We start from the raw sequence: 12,653 nt of genomic DNA, 5'->3' as shown, positions 1-12,653 counted from the left end.
AACCTCCATGAATAGGTGCTGGTTGACTTCCCAGCGAGGCCATTTGGTCTCTAGGGTTCATGAAGGCTCATTTCAAACTGTGGTTGGCTGGAAGCTTTTGAGTAAATTTTCAGCCCAACAGTTGCTTTCTTCAAATCTTCTAAGTTTCATGTAGAATGTGTTAGGTTCAGCTGACCAAATCAGAGGGCAGGCTCTGGGGTACCTTCCTCTTGATCCCTAACGTCCCTAGGCTGGGGTACTGCAAACTGTGGGGGCAGAAAGATGCCTTTGGAAAGTCTGTTCCTGGGCTAAGAAGTCTTGAGGTTATGGGTTTTTGGCCCCAGTCTGCTGAAACTCTGGGGGGAAAAAAAAAGGCAGGAAAAATGTAATTTTTGGTGAATCAGAACTCCTGATCTTCAGTCAGCTCTGGTACCAGCATTGCCACATCAGGTAGGTTTCCAAACATTACCCAAATGATACTGCTTCTTCTTGGGACTGGCCTCCTTGGTATCCTTGTGTGCCCACCACAGCTCCAGCGATGTCTTGACTAGACACCAGCTCTCCAGTGCTGTCATTTCCCAGTGCTCGAGAGGAGCGTGTTCATTTGGCAGCACTGCACAGCTCCTCTACGGACCCTGCAGGGGCCTGGCGAGGCTGCCTCTCCAGAGCTGCACATTCAGTCTCCATCTGGAGAAGCACTGCCAGGACAAGGAGAGCCACGGAGAAGGAGAAACCCTCCAGGAGCCAGCCCGATGCTGCGGGAAGGAAAGACCACTCTGGCAGAAGTGTTTGCAAGCAGACAGTGATCCCCTTCTTTGTTCAGCTTGCGAGGAGCTGCACTATATTTCTGCAGATAACAACCCTGATATTACAGGTGTGCTGCACAGGTTACTCTGCCAGATAGGACAGTGGTGGAATAGTCCATTTTCCCAGAACCACCCTTTTGTCAGTGAGTAGCAAGACGAAAGTAACCCCTGGCATCATTTTTGACCAGGGTCTGCTGAGGTGGGCATTAATAAAGGCAGGCAGTGATGGGCAAAGACCTAGCAGATTTGGGCAATGCGCTCAAATGCCTTGAGAAGAGCTTCACTGAACAGAGTGCAGAGACAACCTCCAGTAGTAGATACATATAAATACATATAAATTATATAATATATATTTAGACAATATATAAAAACTCTGTTCTCCATGTACTGTCTCTCTATTTGCTTAGCATTCAACCCTCTTTCTCTCTGTACATGCACCACACAACGCAAAATGAAGTAATCCGAGACCTACAGGTTTGCTCCCTACCATGTCCACCCTGCAGCCCTTAGCCAGACTTGCTGCCCTCACATCCCATTCCTGTATTACGGGCAGTTTGCTCAGCCCCATACACCCACAGCAGCTCACACAATGCAGGGTTTAATGCGCCAGCATTACATTGGATAAATAATTAAGGACACTGAAAACCCGTTATGTGTATAATAGTAATACATCCCAGGCAGAAAAACTCTCTAGAAAAGGTTCTCTAGCTCGTGATTTCACTCAGCGTGAAAAAAGGTGAGCTATCAGTGGTGAGCTCCTGTGACCGAGCTGCTGAGGCTGACCAGGCATGCAGATTTTAGGGTGCTGTGAAGTGCTTAGGAAGAACACTGGGAAACTTAGTTAATTTGCAGTGTGCTTGTGCTGACCTATAGGCCCCGTGTAAGGGAAGTCAAAGCCCATATGGCACAACACACCCCTGCAAGGCAAAGCTGCTCCCCCGGGAGAGAGCTGGCTCTCCCCTTCCATTCCTGCAGCCGTGAGGAGAGCCAGCCTGGCAGACTCCGGCTCCCAGTGTGGTCCTGGCATGACTATTGCCCCTTCAGATGAGACCTGTTTGGGGTCTGGGGAGTTTGTACCAAAGTGATGTCCTCCAGCTACCCATCGCTGCCCCATTCGCTCTAATATCTGCCCTGGGGGCGCGGGCAGCGCCAAGCCTTTGCCGTAGGGGTCTGTCCCTGGGGAAGCAGCTGGGCAAGCATCGCCTCCTCCTGAAGGGAACTGAAGAGTGGCAAGAAAGGAGGTGAATGGCATTCCTGAAATGTGGGAAAAGAAACATTTTATCATGGTTGCCATGGAAACTGGGAATGGACAATAAGCACTTAGAGGTTTTATCATTTCCCTTAGCACTTGTAGCACACAACCTGTGTGAAGAGGAGCATTATCATGCACATGGCGGCTGACAGAAACCTGAATGGGAAAAAATGCGTGAGAGAATCTGTGCCAGGGCCAACTGAATGCATCCCAGCAGAGGGGCTGCAGAGACAGCAGGGAGATGGCACTTCCTGAGGTGCTCCCAAAGAACAGGAACGGGCACCCTGGAAGGAGGGATTGTATGGCAATGTGGAGGCAAACATCTCGGGAGACTGGGTTTGACAGAGAGAAGTCCATGCAACCCAGGAAACATACCATCCTCGGGTTCTCGTTACTGCCAGTCCCACCCTTCTGTGGTCCTATACAACCTTAGTCCAACCAGGCATCTCTTTCACAGCTGTTATGTTTGTGTGCTTCCTCACTGCGGTCTTTGGGTTTTTATTCAACACGTCATCTATTACTTTCCTGACTCAAATTCATTTTGGTGCATTTGACTGGAAAAGGTCATGTAGATCCAGCTCAACCCTTAAATGACAGATCGTGCCCACACACCATCAATACATCAAACAGGAAGACATTTCCTTGGTTACAATGCATTCATAGGCCAAAAATCACTCTGTCCTCAGCACACCAAACATCCATTATGTTGTGGTCATGACTATTTTGGTCATTTAACAGAGACGCTTTCCCCATCTGCCTAAAATATTAAATTTCTGCCTCCTGCTCCCACTCATATTCCTGCTCCAATATTTTCTTCAGGTTGTCTCTCTTCTTACGGATGTGCAAAAAAACTGCAGGCAGTTATCACATGAGGCACATCATGATGAGAAACACCCACCCTTCTCATGAAGTACCACCTCCCTCCTATCCATCTTCCTGAAGTACATGCTAGCGATCATCTGCAACCACTCTGCACAAAGCTAAATAATTCTTCCTTCATGCCGAAACCACCAACAAAGAGCTTCCTTGGACAGGGAAACAGAGCGTACACTGAATCCAGATGCCCAGGACAAGAAGAGGAACCATAATGTTCATATCCTCTCTAGAAGCAAATAGTCCCTCTCCATTCCAGCACCCAGAGCCAATTTTTGCAGTAACACAGCATCACAGACCTTTCCACTTCACATTCCCATCAGTGAATATTTTATAGTGATCAGCCAGCCTCTGCAAACCCGTGGAAAATACCTTCTCCTACTGGCAAAGACTAGGCGTGTGTGTCTATCATTTACACCCCTTTAAAGCCAGCACCAACTTACACATTTCCAGTCTTACGACATGATGGAGCAGAAACCTCCCCATTTCAAATCCCTGTGACCACATTTGCTGTAGCTGAATCTCCCAACCCCAGCTGGAGAGCTCCTGATCAGCAGTAAGATGCAAGAGGTAATGGTAGCATGGCTGCCAACTTGGATGGGCACACTCAAGGCTGTGTTCTTCTCTTGTAGCTCTGGGCTCTGCTCACATCTCTAATTGGTCTTTGTCACCCAAAAGCTTTGCCACTGGCAGCAGCCATCCAGTTCTCCACCACTACCTGCATCCCGCCAGTCATTGCTGCCTATGTGAGCCCTGAAACCAAAGTTTCATCAAGTAAAACTACTTCACAGAAGTGCTCCACAAAATTTGATCTCATCTTCCTACAGCATCATTTCCTCCAGCTGTATCACCTCAGTATCAAACATCTTAGGAAACCCCAGATGCAAATTCTTCTGCTTGCCCAACTACAAATGCATGTGCATAATTCCATCCATATTAATGAATCTCATAATCATAGCACTTAGCAGCATGTCCTCCATCTGCTGCCCAATAGTAATTTGAAAATGGTGCCAGGAACATTAATGGATGGCAGGAAAGGATGTGAATCACGGGAGTCTGGCAGTTTAACACACTTACCCCTCCAGACCAGTATTCCTGTAGTTTCGGAAAGTCATCCCACAATGTACTGCCAGTAAATCTGTAGAGCACCGAACAGAGTGAGGGACTGCTGGACCTCAGGACATCTCCCAAGCATTGAGCAAACTGTATGCACAAGGATTGTCAGGAGAAGCATCTTAGACTGTCATAACAAGGAGGGTGGACAAGAGAGTTTGATATAGTGTAAACAATGTACATATACATCTCTCCACAGAAAAATACTGTCCCTGGCCAAAGCTCTAAAAAAGTCAGTGTCTGTTCTAGTTGATCCAAAGACATCCTTCGAAATTTAGAGAAAGATGTGAATACTAGAGAGGGACAAAACTGCAACCTACCTTCCCAACTGATAGCTGGGATTAAATCCGGAATAGTTGTTTTTCACCATTCAGCTATATGACTATACTGTGACACGTTTACCATTTGAATCTACTCTTTCATGGTGTGGAGAAACATAGTTCAATTCACTTTTTGTGAGAGTAAGGCTTCTCTCTCTGGCTATTTGAATATACATACTGGCATACAGCAAACAAGGTTTGAAGCAAAGGCCTGCAGAGAATTAATGTTCCAGATAAACACTTATTTTTTGCCTGACGCAGCACCAGGATGAATGGGCTGTTTTTAGGTTGAATTTTTCTCCTATTACCAAGCAGGTCTCCCAGTAGCACTTGCAAAGATAAGGGGATCAGATCTCCAAATTCAGGGTGAAAGCTGATCACTACATCATGATGGAAATGATTCTCTTGCTTTCAAGGTATCAGGTAGTGGCTGTTACTACAGACTATTGTGCTAGTTTGGCGACATAAAATACTCTATTTTCTTCATCCATAATACTGAGATTGTTGCCATCCCATTAACATGCCCTTCTTATCTTTTCTTGCTTTTCTTCATTTTCTATGTAACTTTACGCTTTGCTTTGCTTGACACTTTGCTGTGTAACCTATATCCCAAGAAGAACACAAATGACTGTGGGTCATATTTGTTTGCTAGCAGGTCTGGCAGCTGATTGTCTTCCAAGCTGTCCATGCAGCATATGTAGCTGGTTGGCATATAGCGATTTCTACCTCGTAAATCTGAGGTCTCCTCCTTTATCACGTTGCTTCACAACAGAGATAAGTGTGTCCTGCAAACACATTTCTGTTCATCTGAATCTTTTTATGGATTTGCTTTGACTGTGTTCCTTCCTTTTTCGTGTTTGCTTTCCACAGTTATCCTAGGGAACACATTTTCTGGTAGGAATACTCACCAAGCGTGAATTTAGCATGAAAACACATTTCAAACTCATAATAACAACTACTTACATCACAAAATAATTCCAGAAAGTTACACTCACCCACTTGGGAACAGAAACATATCACATCATCAGAATATCAACATGTCCCAAGGAACTGGCCACAAATGAGACACAGAGCACAGATTATTCCAATAAATTATTTAGCAAATAAGTCTGAACAATAGGTCCATATGTAAATATTGTGATCTCTTCTCAGATAATCTATAAAGAGAAATTATTTAGCTATGTGTCAGATGAATTATGCAGCCAAATACTTGGAAAATAAGTGAGATGCAAAACATTTGCTCTTAAAGAAGTCCTCCTTTTAATCAATTCATCTTGTTAACAAGTTGGCTTCTGACATCGGAAAAATGGAAAGAGAATGAAGCAGAACAGTTTCTTCCTGAAGAGCATTGGTTATAATTCAGCAACATCCTTGTTTTAAATCTGGAGAAGTAGTCTTCGAATGCTAGTAACTTTCTTAAATCTTTCTTCAAGTTTTTAAAGTTATGCCTAGGATCCAGACGCTACATCTCAAAACTTCTGCAAAGATGGTCAAGGTCATAGTTAACATGTTTCTTAAAGAGACTCAAGAAATAAAGAAAAAAGGTTCTTCACGCAGCTCCATTTGTTTCCTCTGTTGGATCACGAACTATATTTCCCTCTTCTTGCACCTCTCCTGAGTTATATCACAGCACCCCACTAAGGAACAGATTAATACATCTAGTGACTCTCTCTTTCAAAACCACATTGAAATGCTTCTCCAAGAAAAGCAGCCTGCATCCCCCTTGAGCAACGAAGTCTGCCATCTGGTAGGTTTGTTCTTTATAGTCATTTAGAGGATATTAAATCTTCTTTTGTATGCAGAGAATTAGGTGGTGGAGGGGCTTAGCATTCTATTTAAGAAAAAAAAGGGAGAAAAAACAGTTCAGAAAGTCATTGTGTCCAGAGAAGAATATTAGAGAGCCATTAAGTAGAAAGACAAAAGGCAAGCTAGCATCAGCTCCTTTGAAAGCTGTAAATCATTCTGACTCCTCGGGTGGTTGGTTAAGTTCATTGTTAGTTGGGTAATTATTGTCCTTCGCTAGAATCTAAGCTTCTAAACAGATTTTGAAACAAAATCATCCAAAACAAGCAGCCAGGAAGACCTAATGGTGTCAAGGGGGAATCATGGAAAAAAATATCTTCAAACAGAGCCTTTAAAGAAACCCATAACTTTCCATTTACATAGCTAAATTGCTTCTCTTTGGAAAACTAGGGCTTTTTTGAGCTGTTCTCTTTGGTCACTGAGGAAGTGTTGAAGATACCTGGTTCATAAGGGAGAAAAAGCCTCCAGACCAGGTTTTTGGTTTACCTCAGGACTCTCAATGACCTTCTACCCTGGAGACTAATGGAGCAGGCTAATGCTTCCAAATCTGTTGTTTCAGCAGATGCCAGGAGTATTTGCCCTGGTGGAGTGCCCCTTCTGTGAAGCGGAGGCTATTTGCAGACTCTTCCAGCTGGAGGGATCAGGTAAATCCAAACAGAGAGGGAAGAGCTAGCAAATCTATGGGCATGCTAGAAATTCAGGAGACTTGTGCAAGGTCTGATAATCTAAAGCAAATGATATACAGTGATTGATGGCATGCTATTAATTGATTGCAAAGACATAGAACAGCAGCTTCCAAAACAGGCTTCACAAACCTAGAAGATTTAAGCAGGGCCATAAACCTAAGTTAGATTCAGGTTAATTTTATTTTAGTGCTGATAATTGTGTTTCTTTTAAGCATTCTGTCTGTAAGTGAGGATTCAAGAAAAAGAAAAGCTGAGAACATTGAGTTAGATGGTGTCACCACGAAATGCAGAAGAGCCCTGAAGTTGAAACCCACTGTAGCACCTGCAGCAGTGAAGTGTCCAGTGACACACAGAGCAGCCCTGAGCTAAATTCTCTAGAAATGTGGGGAAAAGTAGTAGAAATCAGGAGTGCCATTTTATGCCATCCTGTAGCCTCACACTGCAAACTCATCCAGACTTGCAGGATGCGGCTGGCCCAGCTGCCTACCTGGGACTGCGTAGTCACCTCAGGGCTCGTCTAAGTCAGAAACTCTCTAAAATGGGAATTCAACTGTTCTTGAATCACGGCAAAGATACAAGAATCATAGAATCACAGGATGGTTTGGGTTGGAAGGGACCTTAAAGATCATCTAGTTCCAACCCCCTGCCATGGGCAGGGACACCTTCCACTATCCCAGGTTGCTCAAAGCCCCGTCCAACCTGGCCTTGGACACTGCCCGGGTTGGGGCATCCACAACTTCTCTGGGCAACCTGTTCCCATGCCTCACCACTCTCATGGTGAAGAATTTCTTCTTTATGTCTAATCTAAATGGCCCTCCTCTGGACTCGCTCCAACAGGTCCATGTCCTCCTTATGTTGGGGGCCCCAGAGCTGGATGCAGTACTCCAGGTGGGGTCTCACGAGAGCGGAGTAGAGGGGGAGAATCACCTCCTTTGACCTGCTGGTCACGCTTCTTTTGATGCAGCCCAGGATACGGTCGGCTTTCTGGGCTGCAAGCGCGTGCTGCCGGCTCATGTTGAGCTTCTCGTCAACCAACATCCCCAAGTCCTTCTCCTCAGGGCTGCTCTCAATCCATTCTCTGCCCAGCCTGTATTTGTGCTTGGGATTGCTCTGACCCACGTACAGGACCTTGCACTTGGCCTTGTTGAACTTCATGAGGTTCACACAGGCCCACCTCTCAAGAAGATGTCAGAAAAATACTATACATCCATTTGAAGAGCTGACCCAGCACAGGGCAGCACCTACACCACAAAGTAGATCCATGTAAGAGAGCTGGAAGAACCAGATACAAATTGGAGGAGTCCTCTGGCTCACATCACTACCTGCAGGGAAAAACACCCCTGTAACCAGCAGCAGCAGCAGATCTCCAAACCCCTCCACTATTCCTCCGGATTCACAGACAGTCAGATTCCTACCAGACTCATGTGTCAGCAGGTCATAAAAAGTTTTAAGCTGCCTTTTCTTTTTCTGGCATTCTGGAAGAAGTTGTACTAACAATGAGCCACTGCTTGACAGCTCTGAATCCCAAGCTGTTGGGATATAGTGTGACTTCCAACATATTGCTTCCAGCCCCCACCACCCACAGGGAATGGCCTGGCAGGGGGAGCAGCACAGCCTGTTAGGAGGAGCCTCTAACAAAGAGATCCCTTATTCCCTGCACTCAGCTAAAGGGCAGCGTCCACATCAGTCAATGCAAGGAAGCAAGTTCAGCTTCTTGCAGGTCAAGAGATCAGAAGAGTGGTGATAACTTTATTCATTTTTTGTGCTGCGTGGCCCAAATTAAAGGATGCGGAATGAAAGATTCCACATCCAGAAAGGATGGAGGTTTTTTTTACCTTGAACTGCAGCTTCAAACCCATGCAGGAAAACTAACCCTAGAGCGCTGAAGAAGGAAGAAAAAAATTAAACACCACCAACTGCTGTCATTGGACCTGGCTTCGCTCCAAGGTCTGTCAGAGCTGAGATTGATTAGGATATATTGTATCCTGGAAACAGTCGGTACCTTCAGCTGGTTATAAAGCCATTTTAATTGTCTCGCTACCACCATGGCAACCATACTCCCAACCACAGCCTCCAGGAGAGGAGACGGGCTGTTGGAGGACAGTCCTGTGCCTATAGACCACATCTGATGATGATGCAGTGATTCAGATGGATAAAACCTTGCTCCAAGGCCAGAAGGGACCAAATTTGGAGAAGGAAATGAAACCAGTACTGTAATACATAGTAACTCATTATCATAGCCAACATTAAGCATAATAATTTAAATGAACCTTTGGTATTGTACAGGGATATACATATTATGCCGTTATGGCAATCCCTGCAGGTCTTATCCCCTGAACAACCCCTGCAGTGTTGCATACCCCACACGTGGGGCCATGTTCCCTGCACAGCAGCAAGGGATGAAGATGTGTGGCCACAAGAGTGTATCAGGGAGTGAAGCCTGAAGGGGTGGGGAAAGGGTGTAAGTAGGAGCTCTGCAGCCAAGGAAAGACAGGTGTTTTAATAAAAAGTTACTCTCCTCCTTCCAGTAAGTTTTTGATGCTTAATATCAGAAAGCTCTGTGTGATTCTTCGTTATTTTCCCAGCCCGAAGCCCTGGCATCTGAAGGCTTTGTGATTCTCATGCTCAGTGCACATTAATACACCCTACTTCCTCTGGTTCAAGCAGCTCCACGGCATGACCAGATTTTCTGACCCAAAAGCCCTTGTACCAGGCAGAAATTGATCCCTTTTGCTGCTGCCTGATCCGTGTGAGAGCTGAGCCTGCCGTTGGCCAGCTTGCCCATGCCTGCTTGGACCGAGGAGCTGTGCTACCCAGGTTTTCCTTCAGGATATGTAGCCATTGGACTTTACATATTACCAGATGCTTCACAAAAACACCTTTTAAAATAATCAAATATCTGCAAATGAATTGGAAACTCTTCTCTCCCCTGTCTCTGCAAGGACATTACTCAGTCAAATGCAACCAGAAAATGGAAGGACTGAGAATTTTCAATCAGGACTGGGGTGATTAATTGTCTTGGAGCACTCGCAAGGTGACCTGCACAGTAAACAACAAGGTATGACACCTCACAATTCACAACGAGAGGTGTGTCCAGGAGGGACAGCAGCGATCCACAGAGGGGAGAGAGATGGGAGAAGAAAGGTCAATTTACAACATTAAATTCACAAGGTTAATAGTGCCTTAGCATCACGCATGTTTATCTGATTCCTTCACTTTGGCTGAGCCAGCATGACTGTCCCTGCTTCTGACGTTACCCTGCAAAAGAGGCAAAAGAAATTGATTTCTTTTAATCTATAGCAAAAGGTTTCTAGTAAGACACACCGTTGTATATAAGCTGTGTGGATGGGCAGTTGCCACCGCTTAGCTGATGCACTGACTTGTTAAGGCATGTGAAAAAAGCAGCACACACACCATGAAGAAGCAAGGTCATAGCTGCATCTCGCACACAGCTCTACGGACAGGTACAGAAGACGGGACACATACGTGTGCAAGCGCTGCTGTAGACATCCACCTTGTGGAAATTGCATGTCTAACCTGAGTGCCTTTGGACATAATAACAAGTCAGATTTTGGCAGAGGCTCAAGCCAAGGGCTTCTCTGATGCAACAGTGCTGGCACCGGGGGCTTGCACGTGGTACCCTCCCAAGAAACCAGAGGCAGCACATGCAGCTGGTGTCGCCCAGGGCCTCAGCACCGGCACGTCTCACTGAGCCTCCTGACCATGGGTTTTCGTCCTGATTTCGTGTGCAGGAGGAGTGCCCTTCCCACACCAGTCTTATTCCAGATCTGAAAATGCAACCGCCTTCTCTTGGAGCCAAGAATTATTTCCATGATATTTATTTAATAAAGGTACCTATCCAATACTTGGGGTATCCTGGCATAATTAATCATGAAATTAAATTCAGTCTTTGCAGTGTTCAAATCAATTCCGCAGGAGTAACACTGGCTGACTGGCACTTACCCTGTTCATCATCTAGAGACCCTTTGCTGGACAGCCTATTTTAGAAACTGCAGTGAGCTTCAGAAACCACCAGTATGGGGCTTCCAGGAGCCCACATGGAGGATATCCCATCCACATCCTCTGCTTTCCCAACTGGTGTCCGATCAACTTTCCCATGGAGGGAAGTGAATTCCCCACTCGGGGCCTCAGAGGTTGCAAACACAACTCCAAAGCCCTTCTGGAGAGCACCAGGCAGATGCTGTTTGCTTCATCTGAACATTTTCACCAGCTGCCACGGACACATCTTGAGCTGACAAAGGCATGGACCATATCACAAGTGTTTGTGTGAGAAAAGAAGGGTCACGTTTCCTCACCAGGTACATGGTAAACACCCAGCGAAGGTATTGCTACCAAAAGACCATCAAACAGCATCTGGGGATTTCTCATGATTCAAAGGGACCTCAACCATCCCTTCTGGCTGTCCACATCGTTCCTCATTATCCCTGCTGCTCTATCTGGGTAGTGGCCCAGCCAGCTGCTCTTAAATCAGTCTCAGCTAGCAGTTGCCCATTGCCCAGTGACATCCAAAGAAGGGAAGAGAGCCCTTGACCGGTGCCCAGACCTTGAAGGTCCTGACATGCTGGTGGAGAGGAAGGACAGAGAGGCTCTGAGCGGTACCTGTTACCTGAAAGCCCCTCAGGAAGAGGCACAACTGCCCACTTCCCCGCCACGATCTCTGTGAGGAGCAGGAGCAAAGCCCCACCACACTCTGCAGGGCACCGTGGGGACTGGAGGCAGACAGTGTGTCCCACAGGACCCACAGGGCTGAGGGCAGCCCCCTCGCGCCACCGAGGCACATCTACCGCCCAGGACTACACAGATCCTGTGGTGGAGACAGAAGCTTGTTCTTTTCTTCCTTGTGGCCACAAACCCAAAATAAATAGTTGTTTCTGAAAAACTCAAAATAGAGTCACAGAATCACAGAATGATTAAGGTTGGAAAAGACTTGTAAGATCATCAAGTCCAACCATCAACCCAATATCACCATGCCCACTAAACCATGTCCCACAGTGCCACAGCTACATGTTTTTTGAACACCTTCAGTGATGGTGACTCCACCACCTCCCTGGGCAGCCTATTCCAATGCTTCACTACTCTCTCAGTAAAGAAATTTTTCCTAATATCCAGCCTGAACCTCCCCTGGCGCAACTTGAGGCCATTTCTTCTTGTCTTATCACTTGTCACTTGGGAGAAGAGACCAACACCCACCTCTCTGCAACCCCCTTTCAGGTAGTTGTAGAGAGCGATAAGGTCTCCCCTCAGCCTCCTCTTCTCCAGACTGAACAACCCCAATAGCTTTAAGACATCTTTTTTCTGACAGCAGTCACCCCCTGTCCCTGCTCTCCACCTTGCCTTTTGCAGCTCCTGGTAGAAGCAACTCAGGAAAAAGTGCAGGCAGGAACCTGCTCATGGGGAGTGGCGAGTAGAAGTGGAAGCAGAGTGAAAAGTCCCTCGGTGGCACCGCACTGTCCCCAACAACCTCCCTGCAACATTCTGGTGCCATTAGATACGGAGGGCAGCGGCAGCAGCAGTTTCTCTGTTTCACCCAGTGGAGCAGCTTGCCCAGCCTTATGGCTGGATCCTGCCACGTCCCAGCCATCACCTGCACTGCACAAGTGCCTGATGGGGTACCCAGGCTCCCTAATATCGCCCTGGGGTTCTAGTCACAGGAACACCTTCTTCCTAAAGATTTTCTGCAATTCCCAATGTTATTGGGAAGTTGGTGTTAACATCCACCCTGTAAATCTCCCCTTACAGCTGTTCTGTCCTCAAAGAATAACTGACTGTTACGAGTCTGGGAACAAAACTGCCAGAAACA

The sequence above is a fragment of the Gavia stellata genome, chromosome 7 (assembly GCF_030936135.1).
Source record: "Gavia stellata isolate bGavSte3 chromosome 7, bGavSte3.hap2, whole genome shotgun sequence".
Classification (NCBI taxonomy): domain Eukaryota; kingdom Metazoa; phylum Chordata; class Aves; order Gaviiformes; family Gaviidae; genus Gavia; species Gavia stellata.
Note: the sequence above shows the minus strand (reverse complement) of the source record.